Raw genomic sequence first — 17627 nt, 5'->3', positions numbered from 1 at the left:
GATATACGAACAGTTTGAATTTGAACTGAGGGGTATAATGGTCATTAAATTAACGGCCGTGGTACTAGTTTTCACAGTCGTGGTCAAACATTCATTTTAACCACGGTCCAACCTAGCCCATTAGTTGCCTTTCATTAACACCACGGCCGGGGTCCTATAGTTCACGGCCGTGGGGAAGCAAAAAATTCGTGTTACTTTTCTACTAACCAAGGTCAAACTAACAATAACCACGGTCAAAACTGCCCATTAATTTCCTTTCCTGTTAATTCGTTTGCGACTTCACCTGCATTCCAGATTGAGGCTAAAATAGTAATTTAATTCTTCAATATTCTATTCAAAATATTAAATTGGGTCAGTTGAGTCAAATTTTTTAATTGAGGTCAGTTGAGCAAACAACAAACTTTTTTAGGTTAGCCATGCCAATTTCCCTCTGGGTTTGTTAAATATTTGTTAAGTCTCGGTTTAGTATTTTGTTAAATTTGTATTGGGTTAGTTGAATTTTAATTTTCTATAAAAAAATATAATTTATAAACTAATTAAAATAATTTAAATTATTTTACAAAAGTATATTTTCTTATGAAATTAAGAAATACTATTTTAACGATATAAAAAAGATTTTTAATACATTTGTCTATTCAATTTTTTTCCAATCATTAATTTTTAAAATTTTTTATGCAAGGATTTGCACAACGTTAATCTAGCTCGAACCCGGTCCTTGCTCCGACCCGAAACGTGATGGGAAGACCTGCACAAGAAGGCAAAATCTCCGACGCTCAAGTTAGTAAGCAACTCGGACTCAATATTAAGTTCGAGGAGAAATTCGATACCTGATGGTGAAATGAGACCCTCTATTTATTGGTTTAGGTTCCGACAGGAGTTTCGACAGGCGGTTACCTTGGTAGAATTTAAGGTCGGATGTGTCGGGTTTGCATAGGTCGGCCTCGGACACATTCCTGGAAACATCGAATGAACTCCTTAACGGGAAGCGGTGAATATTCCATCTCAGATCTTCCGAAATGGAGTTCCTTAAGCTCATTCCTCTAGTTCTTCTATTAATAGTGAATCCCCGTCCTCCACGTGACAAAGAGATATTTCTCCCCCAAACATTGGCCCCCTTACTATCAGTTTCGATCTCGACCTGGCAGAGAAGTCCATTATCCTTGAGGAAATTGACTCACGTGGTGACTTTCGAGGCCGATGCGATAAATGTTATCGTTGGGAAACCTCGAAAACGGAACCACCAATCGGCGCACACTTAATTACCACTAATGTTCAGTCTTCTTCCGATCTAAGATGCCCAATTTGGGGACACGTGTGTGGCTGAGATTGAATTTCAGAATACTATAAATACCCCTAAGGATCTGTTTCTGTTTTTTACGCTATCTGAAATCTTGGAGTCCGAACTCATCAGATCGGAATCTTTAGGTCAGTCTCGTTCCTTCTCTTTTGCTAAGTTTCTTTTTTATTTCAAAGTCATGTCGACGTCCTCTAGTTCCTTAAGCTCACGTAATAGTAGTTCATCTAGTGGGGCAGTTCAGAATCAGGATCCTTTGCCTAGAAAGGCCGATTCCATGGAGGAGTTCGCCAGTAGGTTAGACTTCGAGCTAGAGGAGGAGATAGACAATTTTAGGTTCTTAGAGGATGATGGGGATGATAGTGATACCTCAACCTCAGGGCAAGGCTTAGAATACCCTTCCCAGATGCCTGAGAACTATCTCGGCCCCCTCCGTAGGAGATATAGAATTCCAGATGACATCACTCTTAGGCTCCCAAAGGAAGGGGAACGAGCTGATAGTCGACCTGAAGGGTGTGTAACCCTTTACTTAAAAATGTTTGAATACGGCTTCTGCCTTCCTCTTCACCCCTTGGCACAGGAGTTTTTGTACCGAACTGAACTAGCCCCTACGGAAGTGGCCCCCAATGGGTGGGGAGTCGTCTTCGGCCTAGCCACCTTGTTCTGGTTACGGTGCAAGAAGATAGACGATCTGGACCTCCTCGGAGTTGACCAACTTCTTGCTTGCTTCGAAGTTAAACGAATCTCTAGGAAGCCGGGAAGACACTACATGTGTGCTAGAAAGGGCACGGGAGGCATTCTTAAAAGTTATACTTTCATAAAGAAATGGGTTGGAAAGTGGTTCTTCGCCTCCGGCGCATGGCTGGCTAGGAACGAGTCCGACCTGCCTTTTTTCAACGTTCCTCGTAGGTTTAGGAATTTAGGTAAAGAACGGAGTCTTTTACTCGCTTATTAGTTGTTTCCTTTCCTTGCATGATTTATAACTTCAATGTTTTCAGTTGCTATTCGGCCAATTTCCCAGCCTTCCAAGCCGACCTTCAACACCCTGAAATTTTTCAAAGGCAAGTTCAAGAGCGGCAAGCAGATCAGCACCCTCATAACAGACAAGCTTCTCCTTGCCTTAGAGCTGCTTGATTACAACCCCCTCTTATCTTCGTCTTAGGCTCAAAGACCGAACTCTAAACTAGGTTGGTTGCCTTTTATGGATGTTCTTATACTTTACATTGGGTGCTCTTCATTTTGTGTTTGACTAATGGTTACTTTTCTCGCAGCCATGGTTTGCGGCCTTTCCCAGGACGTTCGGCGCAAACGCCCATGCGCCGGGCATGCTTGTAAGAGGAAAGAGGCACCTAGCCCTGTTGTTGCTGACCGTCCCACCGAGGTGGAGGTGGTTGAGGTCGGACAGGTAGCCGTTTCGACGTAGGAAGAGACTGCGGCTGGAACCTCTCAGAATCAAGAGATCCTCGAAGTTCCTCCCCTTAGGGAGATTCGGAGGAAGACTTCCCCAAAAAAGTCCAAGAAGAAGAAGTGCAAGACCCAACACTCCGAGGACGAGGTGCGGGAAATGCGTGCTGAGGTACGAGTCAGTCCTTTTGGGGACTTGGTCGACGACCCTGAGGCCAGGATGGGCGGCACCTTTGACATCGAGATGAGGTTCAGGGTCGAGCCATCTAGTGTTGGGGTGAAGGAGAAGGCAATGGAGATGTCGAGCTCCTGCCTCGACCGCTGCTGGATGAGGCTTTCCAAGTTTATCAGTGCTCCTAGGTCTGCTATCCAACGACTGTTGGATTTTACTGCCGAGGTTCCTTGCTTTTTCGCTATTAACTTTCTACTAACGCCTCAGTTACCATTGTTCCTACTCACAGGCTCACACTGCGGCCTGCTAGACTGCCATTATGGTGAAGGCCGAGCTGGAGGGGCGGGACCTTCTCACTGTGAAGGAGCGGGAGGCCTCCTCATCTGCCTTGGAGGATGCTGCTGCCTTGGAAGAGGAATTCAAGGAGGCTCGTGCAGAGGCTCAGGTGTGGAAATCCACCTCTAAGGTTGACAAAGCCGAACTCAAGAGTGCTCAATCAGAAGCTACTCAGCACCTGGAGAATCTGAGGGGCGCCCATGTCGTAGCCAAGTGCCTTGAGAAGGAGAAATTCGTGCTGATGAAGGAAAATGACGAACTCACGTACCTCCGAGAAGACCTGGAAGGCAAGCTTCAGAGTTGCGACTCCGAGATGGCAGAACTAAGGGCTAAGCTTGAGCTCGCTGAGTCCAAACTTAGTAATGGGGTTCTCCTAGAGGAAACTTTTCACCAACACCCCGACTTCGACGGATTCGCCAAAGACATTAGTGACGCGGGCTTTAAGTTCCTGATGAAGGGAGTCAAGGAGGTAGCTCCTGAGCTCGACCTTGAGCCTATCAAGCTCAGGTATGCTGAAACATGGGCTTCGGGCCCCAGGGACCCTTAGCCCCTAGCACCTCGTAGATCAATGCCTGAATGAGCTTGATTCTGATGCCAAGTTTGACGAGGAAGATAATGTGGACCCTTCTTCCTAGGAAGTTGATGGGGCTCTCCTTCCTATTGCCGGTAGGAACTCGTCCCAAGAGGTTGGGATGGTAGACCCTCAGGAAGTTGACATCCTCGGGTCCCAAGTCGAGTTAGGGTTACACCTCGGAAGTAGCTGAGGCTCCCCTATCTTTCTCAGCTTTCTTGTGTTATTTTTAACTTTTTCATTTTCGTACTTGGTCGCGAGGTCTATACACCTCGGCCGAAACTTCATCTTATTAATACAATATCGTCTTTCTAGACTGCCTTTTGAATCTGTCACTTTAGCTTCCGAATTTGCCTACCTTATTTTACCTCGTACTTCGTATCTATGAATCTTTCAAGGCTTTGTATTCTTTAAGTCTAAATTCACATCTTATCTCGAACCCGTAAGTTCTAAAGGTTTTGAATTTTTGTCTTAATCCACATCTGACCTCGAACTCGTAAGTTCTAGAGGCTCGAATTTTTCCTAAGTTTTAATCAATCCACCTCTGGCCCCCATTTAATTTCACATCGAACTCGCACCCTTAGGAGACATGAAATTAAATAACATGGAGTCCTTGAAAATTTTTACAAGTCCAACTCGTTTTTGGACCATTTTAACATTTCAAGGGTAATATCTCTTCAAATGCTCTGCATTCCACGGATGCAAAAGTAACTTTCCTTCGAGATTGGCAAGCATATACGTCCCAGGTCGGACTATGCCCTTGACTTCGAATGGCCCATCCCAACTTGGTTCTAACGCCTTAACATGCCTCTGCACCTTACGAAGGACTAGGTGTCCGACTTGGAAACTCCGAGCCCGGACTCTCGAGTTGTAGTGCCTTGACATTCGATTTTGGTATTCGGCCAAACGTAGCTGGGCTGCTTCCCCTTTTTTCATCGATGAGGTCGAGGTTGAGAAGTAGCTCCTCCTCGTTCTTAGCTTGCTCGTAGTAGTCTACTCTTTCTGTTGGCATCTCAATTTCTACAAGCACTATGGCCTCAGACCTGAAGGCCGGGAGTTTCGCTAGTGGACTCCTGAGGCGTAGTTCGGTAGGACCAGAGTACTTCAAGTAGCTCTTCGGCCCACCGTCCTTTCCTGGCGTCAAGTCGTAGCTTAAGGCGACGCTTAATGATCTTGTTGACAGCCTCCACTTGCCCATTATCCTTAGGGTGAGCTGGAGACGAGTAGAGGTGACTAATTTTTAGTTTGCGACAGAAGTCTTTGAACTTGGCGTTATCAAACTGCTTACCATTGTCAGTCACAATAGCATTGGGTATACCGAAACAGCAGACTACGTTTGTCCAAATAAAGGTTGTGACTCTAGCCTCTGTGATTGTCGATAGTGATTCGGCCTCGACCCATTTGGTGAAGTAATCTACACCAACAACTGCATACTTGGTCTGCCCCTTGCCCAATGGGAAAGGTCCGATAAGGTTAACCTCCCTTGCGCAAAGGGCCACGGTGCTGAGATCGAAGTCAGCAGCTCAAGAGGTTGGTGGACGAGATTTACAAAGCGCTGGCAATTGTCACATGCTTTCACATACTCCTTTGCATCTCGGTCTATCGTGGGCCAGTAGTAACCTTGACGAATGACCTTTGCTGATAAAGACCTGGCCCTTGAGTGGTTACCGCAGACACCTTCGTGAACCTCCCTAAGAACATATTTTCCATCATCTTTGGAAATACATTTAAAGAGAGCTAAGGAAAAGCCGAGCCGGTACAGTATTCCATCTCGGAACAAGTATCGAGCTGATTTTCTTGTCAATTTTTTGGCTTCCCTTGGGTCTGTCGAGACTTTACCCTCTAGGACGTCCTTGATCGGATCCATTTATGACGGAAGGCGGGAGTCGACTTCCATCATGTCTGGCTCCAAAATAGAAGGATTGTCCAATATTTCCACTAGGACCAACCTAGCTAAGTCGGTCTCGTAAGCAGACTCTAATTTGGCTAAGGCTCAGCGTTGGAATTTTGTGACCTCGGGATTTGTCTGATTTCGTAGGCCTGGAAGTAAGCAAGGTTCGATCTGACCTTTCCCAAATACTTCTCCATCCGAGAATCATTTGTTTGATACTTTCCTTAATCTGATTCACTATCAGTTGCAAATCACTGAAAATCAGAAGGTGGGTGGCCCCCAGGCCTTTTGCCATGCGCAGTCCGGCCAACAGGGCTTCATACTTGCCCTCATTTTTTGAGCTACGAAAGTTGAAGCGCAGAACATATTCAAAACGCATGCCATCCGGGGCGAGGAGAAGCACACCTGCGCCACACCTTTTCTCATTCGAAGACCCATCCACGGCTGTTCGGACGAGGCGGTTTGAGTTGGTGGAGGAGTGAGTTCGGCTATGAAGTCCGCAATGACCTGTCCCTTTACAGCCGTTTGAGGCTCGAACTCGACGTCGTACTCACTTAGCTCCACAACCCATTTCATTAATCGTCCGGACATCTCTGGCTTATGAAAAACCTGCTTCAGGGGCAAGTTTGTGAGCACGGTCACGGTATGGGCTTGAAAGTACAGCCTTAGTCTCTGTGCCGCAGTGACTAAGGCGAGGGCAAATTTCTCCATTTGGGGATACCTTGTCTCGGCCTCGGTCATGGTCTTACTCGTGTAATAGACAGGACTCTGCCGTACTCCATCTTGTTTGATCAGGGCTGAGCTGGCAGTGTTGTCTGACACGACCAAGTATAAATGTAGTTTATCCCCTGACATGGGCTTTGCGAGCAACAGTGCCGAGCATAGGTAACTTTTGAATTTTTCAAAAGGTGCCTCACACTCATCTGTCCATTCGAATGACCCCTTCGTTCTTAACACTTTGAAGAAAGGGATACACTTGTCGGTAGACCTGGAGACGAACCGGTTGAGGGCGACAATTTTCCCATTAAGGCACTATAGCTACTTAAGCGTCCTCGGTGCTTGCATCTCGAGAATGGCCTTTATCTTTTCTGGGTTAGCCTCAATGCCACGATTATTAACCACAAACATTAGGAATTTACCAGATGAGACTCCAAAGGCACCACTTGGCAGGATTTAACTTCATTTGGTACTTCCGAAGTACTTTGAAGGTTTCAGTCAGGTCGGCCAGGTGCGACCTAGACTGCCTGCTTTTAACAAGCATGTCGTCCACATACACTTTCATATTACATCCGATCTGGTTGGCAAACATTTTATTCACCATCCTTTGATAAGTCGCCCCTACGTTCTTTAGCCCGAAGGGCATGACCTTATAACAGTATAGGCCTTGATCGTTTATGAAAGAGGTGTGGACTTGATCTGGCTCATGCATTTTTATCTGGTTGTATCTAAAGTAGGCATCCATGAAGGTGAGCAGCTCATTTCTGGTCGTGGCGTCCACGAGCTGGTCGATCCTCGACAGTGGGAAACAATCTTTTGGGCATGCTTTGTTAAGATTGGTGAAGTCTACACACATTCTCCACTTTCCGTTAGACTTTTTAACCAGGACAACATTAGAGAGCCACTCAGGATACAGAATTTCCTTTATATATTCAGCTTTTAAAAGTTTGTTTACTTCCTCAACAATTACATCACGCATTTCCCTATTTACAGGTCTTTTTTTTTGCTTAACAGGTCGGAATGATGGGTCGATGTTGAGGTGATGAACCATGATCTTTGAGTCTATACCTGGCATGTCCTCATGAGACCATGCAAACACGTCCGAGTTCTCCCTGAGGAAGGAGATGAGTTCTTCCCTGTCCGCGGCCCCCAGCTTGGTGCCTATGCTTACTTGTTTTTCTGGGCTAAGCAAAGGGACAAGCTCAAACTCTTCAGTTAGTGCCGCCACCTCCCGTTGGTTGGTTTTAGGCAGCTCGTTTTCGGAAGTCTGAGTTGCTGAACTTAGAAGATTTGATTGCTCTTCCAAAGCGCTAACTGCCGACCCTTTAAGTGCAGGTGTATAGCACTCTTGGGACGTTTTTTGCTCTCCTCGGATCATGTCGACTCCGTTGATCGTAGAATACTTCATAACTTGGTGCACAGTCGACGGGATGGCCCGAAGTGAGTGGATAATAGGTCGTCCGAAAATGGCATTGTAGGCTAACCTGCCATCTATCACCACGAACTCGGTCATCTGAGTGACTTGGGTGTTACCTTGGCTGATAGTGATGGAAAGATCAATGCAACCCTTTAGGGTGACGAATTCTCCCGCGAATCCAACTAACGGTGTTTATGCTGAACGCACGCACTAAGCGTGGTAACAATTATATAGATGCAAGCGCACACCTGTCAGAGTAATATAAAATGGATGGAGTATCCAAGTATCGATCCTCAAGGACTTCTAAATAATTTCCAAACTCTGAAGTTTTAAAGAATAGTGAATGTTGAAATGAGTGATTCTTGTAAAATGGGAAGTGGTCACAAATAATGGTTTTGGATTTGGGATTTGGACTTATAATAATAAAACCTAGCCCGAATTACTTCAAGTTAGCCATCAAAGAATCAAGGACATGCTAAGGACAATATGCATTTTACTTTAGAAACCAACGACTACGCTTCTCACTTGACTTATGTCTAAGCAAGTTCAAAGTTCTAAGACATTCCCTAATATGTCTATTATGAGAGATATCTTAGTTTTAGGATGGAAATAGTCGCAACCTCGGGTTAAGGTCCTATGTCTAGGCTACTTAAGCGGAACCCTTATGTCTAAGGCGCTCCTCTCCTCGGTTTAACCACTCAACAATGCAAATAAGCAACCTTTTCAGTATTGACTTGTTAAGACTTACAGTGGCCTTCTCTAAATCCTAACTTTTTGGGAAAACATGTTGAGCAATGAATGGAAAGCAAAAAACACTACTTCTTAGCAACCCTTTTTAGACATAAAAGGCTAACTATCCATAACCAGGCTAGAGACGGGAATTTAGAAAGACATATTGAAGAAAATACAGCAAGTAAAATGGTTGAATGTGGAATGCATGTGTGAAAAACAAAAGTTAACTAATGGAGAGTTTTTATCGGGATTGAGAGCTTCGCCCTTCTCTTTCAAGCAAGGGAGAGTGTCACGTGCTCTTTCCTCCAAAAACACAACTCTCTTAACTGAAAATAAAGTAAAGGCAAAGAGAGAATAAGCAAAGTGCTAGATTTTTATATATTTGAATAAGTAGAAAAATGACTAAGTACAAATGGAAACAAAACAAGCTCAATAAAAGAATGTAAAGTGCTCGGGATTTAAAAACCAAAAGTAACTAATGAAAGCAACTCAAAAGTACTTAGGAAGCAACAAAGAAACACTAAAAATGATCAAGAGAAGGAAGCAAGGCTTGATGAATTTGGTGGAGAAGTTGCTGGAATTTATAGCTGTGCAGAATTGGTTAGGTAGGTCCTAAAACGATGGTGAATCACCCATTTCCAACTCTTTTGACTGACCAAATCGTGCTCAAACTGATAGTGGAACACTTCTTCTACACGTATGCATCGGTTGGAACCACCAAAACGCATTGGAAGACGCGTTTCATTAAGGGCAAAGTTGGAAGAAAAACTGTTTTTCTGCAGGCACCCCAGGCGCCTGGCGCCTCCCATGATACTTTTTCGTCTTTTTGCTTCTTTTGATTAATTTGCACTCTCAAATGGTCCTAAAATGTCATAAATACAATATAAGCCATCCACAAACCATAATATATGAATTTTGCATGAATTGGAACTCAAACGATCGAGAAAAATCCGAAACAAAGCTGAAACATTGTAAAAACAGCATCTAAAACCTTCTTTTTACGCATGTAAACAAGCGTAATCACACCCCCAAACTTAACTTTTTGCTTGTCCTCAAGCAAAACTTAGCAACTTTAATCAGCTTTCTAACACATGGACAAGGAAAAGCAAAAGCAACCGAGATGTTCAATCATAAATTGTCTCAAGGAAAAGATGTCAAAGCCTACCATTCTATTGCCTTTGTAAACTTAGTCACTATAAACCAAGTTTGAAATGATAAAAACTTTTTCTTTCAAAATCTTTTTTCTCTTTCAAAAACAGAAAACGTTTTCAAATACCCCTAAGGAATCTGCACACTCCCTCCTTACACTAAGACTTTTACATCTGAAAGACCGGCTACTAGCCCCTGAGGTTTCCACACACTAACATCGGTTTCAACCACAGCTACTCGTAGAAAGACTTTGAAACTAACAGCTAGGTCATAAAACGACGACAATGAGAAACACGAAGTCACTTATCACCATCCTTACTGCTATTTTCAAAGTCAACACCCAACCTAAAACTAAATGGGTGTCTACAGTAGGACTCAGAAATCATAAATACATTTTCTTTAACTCTCATTGTTTTTTCTTTCTAACACAAGTCTTTTCCCCACTCTTATTTTCTTTGACAAAGACTCTTTTTTACTCTTTTGCAACTTTTGTCTTTTTTTTCTTTTCTTTTTTTTTTCTTCTTTTTCTTTCTCGGTTTTTAAGCTAAGTGCTTTTCAACACTTTCTTTTTGTAATAGCATTTGTTTTTCCAACTGACTCTTTTTCAAAAGAAAATAGCATGATTTTTCAAATATAAATAACACTTTATCTTTCTGAAACAACGACTCACACAACGACTGTCCCCCCCAAACTTAAGAGAGACAGTGTCCTCACTGGGAAAAGACTTTTGCATTGGATGAAAAAGGCTTAACAGTAAAAAGGACAAGGACTTCCTATATAGGGGCAAAGAAAAAGCTTAAAGTTTGTAAAGATCAAAAAGACATAAAAGAAAATGAGTTTATCACATAAACAAAGGAAATAGCTCCAAGCTTAGTCAGGCATAGAACAGAAAACTCAACAATCTCTTATAATCATCATCGACATGAAATCACATGCACAGCACAGATGCTTCAAAATAGGCATGTGAAAAGCTAAACTAAGGTTAAGTGAAGGCATACTTTAAGTGATCAGAAGATAAACGATACTAATTTATTCATGCTTCAACTGAGCTCGAAACATAATCAATACAAAAAAAACATGCGTAGTAATGCTAGAATATGCAAACTACGTCATTAACCAAAAGAAGAAAACACAAAAAATAGCAAAGAAGGAACCTCCCCTTCATGAAGTCGGAGGTTGTGGACTAGGATCAGTGTCAGCACTGGGAGATGGATGACCAAGGATAGCAGCTAGCGCTGGAGGCCATGAAGGTAAAACCGCAAAATCCAATGAAGCCCTTAAGTTGTAGATATGTTGCACGACTTCTCGAACCTGAGAGTTTTCGAAATGCTGGAAAAACAGGGCAGGCGCCAGGCGCCTGCATAATTCTTTTTTTTTTCAACGTTTTCTTTTTTTCTTTTTTTTTTCAACGTTTTCACAAACATTCTCTTAATAAGAAAAACTTTATAATTAAACAAAAAGAAAATACAAGATACAAAGACTTCCTTCCTTTACTTTTGTTCTTTAAAAAACGAATAAGAAGGAAAAAACATTTTTCGCAAAAATTTATTGACCTGAAAGTTGAATAGAGGTTTTTCCTCTATCCACTGGTTCTCCAAAATACGGCTTAAGTCTCTGCCCATTTACTTTAAAAACATTTCCCTTAGAATCAACTAGATCCGCTGCCCCATATGGGTAGACTTTAAAAATTTGAAAGGGACCAGACCATCTAGACTTAAGTTTTCCAGGGAAAAGTTTCAACCTAGAGTTGAATAACAGAACCAGATCACCTTCTTGAAGATTGTTCGGCCGAAGACGCCTATCATGCCACTGTTTAGTTTTTTCCTTAAACAACTTAGCATTCTCATAAGAAAAGTGCCTGTGTTCTTCTAATTCCAACAATTGTAACTTCCTCGCTTCACCTGCAGCCAACAAATCAAAATTTAATTTCTTAGTAGCCCAAAATGCTTTATATTCTAGCTCAAGAGGCAAATGACATGCTTTTCCAAAAACTAGCCTATAGGGGGACATGCCGAGGGGAGTCTTAAATGCTGTCCTATATGCCCAAAGTGAATCATCAAGCTTAAAAGACCAATCCCTACGGTTAAGATTTACAGTTTTTTCTAAAATGTTTTTTATCTCCCTATTAGATATTTCGGCTAACCCATTCGACTGAGGATGATATGCTGTTGCAACCCTATGACGCACATTGTATTTAGTCAGCAACTTTTGCATAGACCTATTCACAAAATGAGCCCCCCCATCGCTTATCAGACAACGCGGGGTTCCATAACGCGTAAAAATGTGCTTTTGCAGAAAACGAATGACAACTTTGGAATCATTGGTAGCAGTTGCAATGGCTTCTATCCATTTCGAAACATAATCTACTGCTAACAATATATAAAGCTTACCATTAGAAGATGGAAATGGACCCATAAAATCTATACCCCACACATCAAATATTTCAATCTCCAGGATCGGGGTTTGAGGCATTTCGTGGCGTTTAGATATATTACCTATCCGTTGGCATTTGTCACAAACCTGGGCAAACTTATGTGCATCTTTGAACAGAGTGGGCCAAAAGAACCCACTTTGCAAAACTTTGGCTGCGGTTTTGTGTCCTGCAAAATGTCCTCCATATGGAGACATATGACAAGCGTCTAATATCGCCTCGTGCTCTTCTTCTGCGACACACCTGCGTAAGATATTGTCAGGTCCTAGCTTATATAAAAAAGGCTCATCCCAACGATAACATCGAACTTCATTTAAAAATTTCTTTACCTGTTGCTTGTTGAACTCATAAGGAACTATTCGACTTACCAAATAATTTGCTATATCGGCATACCACGGAACTGAATCAACTCGCAAGAGTTGCTCGTCAATAAACTGTTCACGTATAACAGTTCCATCATCACAGAGCGGGGATTCCAATCTAGACAGGTGATCAGCAACTTGGTTTTCAGTACCCTTCCTGTCCCTAACTTCAATATCAAACTCTTGAAGTAACAAAATCCACCGTATCAAACGTGGTTTAGCATCTTTTTTAGCAAATAAATATTTTAAAGCAGAATGGTCGGTAAAAACAATGACTTTTGTGCCTATCAAGTAAGACCTAAACTTATCAAAGGCGAACACAACTGCTAACAGTTCCTTTTCAGTAGTAGTGTAATTGAGTTGTGCACCGGTCAGAGTCTTACTAGCATAATACACAGGATGCAAGATCTTGTTTTTACGTTGTCCTAACATAGCTCCTATTGCATAATCACTGGCATCACACATGAGCTCAAAAGGTAAATCCCAATTAGGTTCGATAATTATAGGAGCTGAACTTAGAGCAACTTTCAACATTTCAAATGATTTTAAACAGTCATCATCAAAAACAAATGGTCTATCATGTTCTAACAATTGACACAAGGGTTTAGAAATTTTAGCAAAGTCTTTTATAAAGCGGCGGTAAAATCCCCCATGCCCTAAAAAACTTTTAATCCCTTTGACATTTGTAGGAGGAGGTAGCTTTGAAATGATGTCTATCTTAGCGTGGTCTACCTCTATTCCTTGCTTGGAAATTTTGTGACCCAAAACAATACCCTCTTGTACCATGAAATGACACTTCTCCCAATTTAGGACTAGGTTTGTTTGTTCACATCTCTCCAATACTCTCTCTAAATTAACTAAACATGCGTCAAAAGAATTTCCAAAAACAGAAAAGTCATCCATAAAAACTTCTAGAATATTTTCTACCATGTCAGAGAAGATGGCCATCATACACCTCTGAAAAGTCGCGGGTGCATTGCATAGTCCAAAGGGCATTCGCCTAAAAGCGAACGTACCATACGGACACGTAAATGTTGTCTTCTCCTGGTCTTCTGGAGCAATAGTAATTTGATTATAACCCGAATATCCATCTAGAAAACAATAGAACTCCTTACCTGACAGACGGTCGAGCATCTGGTCAATAAACGGGAGAGGAAAATGGTCTTTCTTTGTTACCTTGTTGAGTTTGCGATAATCAATGCAAACTCTCCACCCGCTCACAGTTCGGGTTGAGATGAGCTCATTCTCCTTGTTGGCCACCACGGTTATACCCCCTTTCTTTGGTACACACTGTACTGGGCTTACCCAGCTGCTGTCGGATATTGGGTATATAACACCGGCGTCAAGCCATTTGAGAATTTCTTTCCTTACAACCTCTTTCATCTTCGGGTTCAACCGCCTTTGACTCTCAATAGAGTTCTTAGCATCTTCTTCCAATAGAATTTTGTGCATGCAAAAGGCCGGGCTTATCCCTCGGATATCTGCTATCGTCCATCCAATGGCCTTTTTGTGCTTCTCCAAAATCTGCAATAAAGAATATTCATTAGTAGGTGATAAATTGGAAGCTATAATAACTGGTAAAGTGTCGTTATCCCCTAGATACGCATATTTCAAATGCGACGGCAATGGCTTCTTGTTAAGAAACCCTTGAGAGTTGGATCTAAGAACCTTGCTAACAAACAAGACCCAAAGAACTCAATCCCAAAAACCCCGAAAACAAGTATGGAATCAACCCAAGGAAAAGTTTTAGAACGGATTACCTTGATGATCAATATCAAGAGTAGAGAAAACTTGTTTCTAAACTCGTGATTCGAATCACTCCACAAGAGGTATGATCAACACCGCTTGAATGATCCTAAGATGCAAATTCTAAAGACACAAGAAATTGCACAAGAAATGGGAGATAAATCTCTCAACCAAGCTAATGAGAAAACTCACTTTTCATTCAACTTCAAATTGTGTTACAACAAGACATCTCAAGGCTATATATAGCCATCCTAACAAGTCATATGAAAAGTCTTAAGCAAATGAAAAGACTTGTAACTTACAAGAAATGAAAAGACTTGTAAATGAAAAGACATAACTTACGAGAAATGAAAAGACAAGCAAATGAAAAGGTTAAGAACATGGAAAGCCAACCAAAATAATTGCAATCCCGTCCATAATGAGGGATGTGAGTGTTTGACTTGGTTTTTGAATTGAATGAGTTGACTTTGACTTGTCTTGATGGAGTTGACTTTGACCTTGACCAAGTGGACTTTAACTTGCCATAAAAACACTTAAAAATGCATAACTTGCACCAAATTGAAGTGCATAGTTCTAACTTCTTGCACATCTTCCTTTATTTCTCTTGTCGAGTTCAGGAACGCTTGGACACGAAGTAGCAAAGCTTGTTGAAGTTTCCTAGCTCTCGATCTTGTAATCGGTCCATGAGGCATAACAACGGTAGCTCCTTGGTTCATATCACTTCTGCTCCAACGTGGGTGGTTCCACTATGGACGGAAGTAACGACTTGCATTCTTCTTTTTGTATTTTTTCAATAGGATTAGCCACATCTTCTGGTCCTTCTGCTATCTTATCAAGCTCTTCTTCAATCTCTGTAACTAACGAGTCATAAAACTCATCAAACATAATAGGATTCAAGCTATTTATAGCAGAGCACTCTTCAAAGTCTCCTGGTAATTTCATGGCGTCTAGAACGTTAAATTTAACTTCTTCATTATTTACCCTCATTGTAATTTCTCCCTTCCTCACATTAAAAACTGTATCCCCAGTGGCTAGAAATGGTCTTCCCAAAATAATGGGAACGTCTAAGTCTGCCTCGCAATCTAGAATGATAAAGTCCGCAGGGAAAATGAATTTGTCCACCTGGACTAAAACATCTTCTATCTTTCCCTCAGGTCTTATGATAGATCTATCTGCTAGTTGGAGGGTAACCGTACTAGGTCTAGCTTCTCCTATGCCTAAAGATTTGAAAACTGATAATGGCATAAGATTAATGCTAGCGCCTAGATCACATAATGCCCTACCTAAGTTTTTTCCTCCTATGGAACATGGAATGGTAAAACTGCCAGGATCATTACATTTCATGGGTAGCGGGCTGCTTACAGCTTCACTACTACATTTTGTCATGGCTACCAGTTCATGCTCTCCTATTTTTTTCTTCCTAGAAACTATATCTTTCAAAAACTTAGCATAATTTGGCATCTGTTCTAGAGCATCTACTAATGGTATATTTATATGCAGTTGTTTTAAAATATCTAAAAATTTTCTAAACTGGGAATCATTATTTTTCTTAACTAATCTTTGTGGAAACGGGGGAGTAGGGGTAAAAGAAGGCTGTACCTGTGGAGGAACACTCGGGGTGTCCTCATTACCTTTTCTAATATTCTCTTTTTCTGGTGTTGTTGGATTTTCTGGTATCTTTACAATTGGTTCAGTGGACGGAACCTGTACATCTGTTGTTGGCATTGTTGGTCCATCATATGCCAGTCCACTCCTGAGGGTGACAGCTTTGCACTGTTCTTTCCCTTCTCGTTTTGGTAATTCAGTATGGCCTGGAAAAGAACCTTGTGGTCTATTCTTCAATTCATTGGCGAGCTGTCCCAATTGGGTCTCGAAATTCCTCATTGATGCCGCTTGGGATTGTATCACTGCGTCGGTTCGGGCCATGTACTTCTTCATCATATTCTCAAGATTTGAGTTGTTATTTTGAACTGGTGGAGTCTGTGTTCTCTGATTGTACTGCTGTTGCGGTGGTGGGATGTATTGCTGTGTAGGTGGAACATAGGGCTGCTTGTTCTGTTGGCTCTACCCTTGATTAAAACCGCTCGAACCTCCTTGACCTCCCCATGAGAAATTAGGGTGGTGCCTCCAACCTGGGTTGTAGGTGTTCGAATATGGGTTAAAGTTCCTATTGTTCCCATGTCCTACATAAAAAATAGAAGCAGGGTTATGTGGACAATTATCATAAATATGGTTTTCACTGCAAAATGAACAAATGAGATCGTTGACTTGGCAAACAGGGGCAGGAGTGCAATAATCCGACTGCACAGGTTGTATCGGCGTGGCTAATGGATTTTTTATTCCCAATGCCATCTCTTTTAGCCTCTGGTTCATTGTAACCATCTCTTTTTGCATCGAGGTCGCAATGTCCAGAGCCAAAACTCCAGCTGGATCTTGCTTCTTTGGTGCTGCCCTAGATCTTTGCGAACACCATAGTTCGTTATGTGAAGCTAAGTCATTTAGGATGTCAACTATCTCGTTGAATGTCTTCTTTGTAAAGGCTCCGTTGGCAGCATTGTTTAGCATCATCTTAGTAGGATGATCTAAACCTCTAAAGAAATGTTCTATCTGGATGCATGCCGGCAAGCCATGGTTCGGACATTTCCTGATTAGTTCTTTAAATCTCTCCCACGCCTCGTGAACAGGTTCACGATCATACTGTCTAAAGGAGATGATCTCCTCTCTGATATCAGCGTGGCGAGTAGGTGGGAAGAATTTTGTTAAGAACTTCTCCACTAACGACCCCCATGTGGTGATGGATCCCGGTGGAAATGCATTGAGCCATGCTCTAGCTTGGTCCTTCAAAGAAAATGGAAAAAGTGTTAGTCTCAGAGCATCGTCTGTTATACCAGGTAATCGAAATGCATTTGCAATTTGAATGAATGATTTCAGATGATCATGTGGATCCTCATGTTCCTACCCTCCAAAATGTCCAATTGTCTGCAACATTTGGAACATCATTGGTTTAAGCTCAAAGTTTGCGTGGGCTGGAATAGGGTTGACTATCCCTGAATCAAAGTTCTGAAAAGCCGTGGCGGCATATTCTCGCATTGCCACGTCTCTGTTGTCCGCCATCTGGATATGGTTGAATTCATCATTTCTCGCATGATCCCTCATATTACCGTTAACAGCAGGTGGATCAACCGGATCACGAGGTGGAATATCTGCCATTGATGTGCTCGTACTCTCTACCTCACTTTCAGGACTGATTTCACCTTCTCTCTCTTTTTGCTTTTCTAGTTGTTTTCGAAGTCTTTGCTCCTTTCGAGTTTTTCGAAGGGTCCGCTCAATCTCAGGGTCAAGGGGTAGAAGAAAAGATCTTGTGCTCATGCACTTTAACTTACCCTTGTGAGATAAACGACCAAA

At 42.1% G+C, this 17627-nt stretch overlaps 1 non-coding gene across 1 annotated transcript; it reads left to right on the top strand.

Moving 5' to 3' along the window:
* Window positions 1–16845: 16845 nt before the first annotated feature.
* LOC148211390 (small nucleolar RNA R71) lies at window positions 16846–16952 on the top strand. The gene has a single exon (XR_015791165.1). It is a non-coding gene; the product is annotated as a small nucleolar RNA R71 (small nucleolar RNA).
* The last annotated feature ends 675 nt before the right edge of the window (window positions 16953–17627 follow it).

The sequence above is a fragment of the Momordica charantia genome (genome assembly GCF_013281855.1).
Source record: "Momordica charantia cultivar OHB3-1 chromosome 5 unlocalized genomic scaffold, Mcharantia_2.0 BLBB01000005.1, whole genome shotgun sequence".
In the NCBI taxonomy this organism is placed as follows: Eukaryota; Viridiplantae; Streptophyta; class Magnoliopsida; order Cucurbitales; family Cucurbitaceae; genus Momordica; species Momordica charantia.
Note: the sequence above shows the minus strand (reverse complement) of the source record. Positions and strands in the feature narration are given on the sequence as shown.